At 40.8% G+C, this 431-nt stretch overlaps 1 protein-coding gene across 1 annotated transcript in view; it reads right to left on the bottom strand.

Moving 5' to 3' along the window:
* Positions 1 to 431, bottom strand: part of ube2h (ubiquitin-conjugating enzyme E2H (UBC8 homolog, yeast)) — a 25,563-nt gene that overhangs the window by 20,352 nt on the left and 4,780 nt on the right. The window lies entirely within an intron of this gene.

Raw genomic sequence — 431 nt, 5'->3', positions numbered from 1 at the left:
AAAAAAATAGAGGAGGAGGAGTTGGACACTGCCCCTAGAAACCTACCCTGATTGTGGACAGCTGAATAAACCAAGATTACTGAAAACTATGCCTCAACAGTTGCTTCAGAAAAGTTTAAGAAACATGAAGCAAAAACACGACACACAACATACCTGTATCATACATCTAATTTGGGGGGGAAATGATTAAGACCCATATACGCTGGTAATTATGCCAGGGTACTGGAGCTGACAAAGCATGCAACACCCCTCCAAACACTTCCCGACAGTCTTGAATATAATTCAAAGGTGGCAATGTTTCACAGCTCTGCTATCCAATCACTTTCAGACCTTCTGGCAGCAATTTGAAGTTTCATGTTTGTTTTTTTAACGTCCACACACACACACAAAGGTTTGGGCACCCCAGGTAAAAATTTGTATTAATGTGCATA

The sequence above is a fragment of the Etheostoma spectabile genome, chromosome 23 (genome assembly GCF_008692095.1).
Source record: "Etheostoma spectabile isolate EspeVRDwgs_2016 chromosome 23, UIUC_Espe_1.0, whole genome shotgun sequence".
Classification (NCBI taxonomy): Eukaryota; Metazoa; Chordata; class Actinopteri; order Perciformes; family Percidae; genus Etheostoma; species Etheostoma spectabile.
This window is presented reverse-complemented; position numbering and strand designations above follow the sequence as displayed.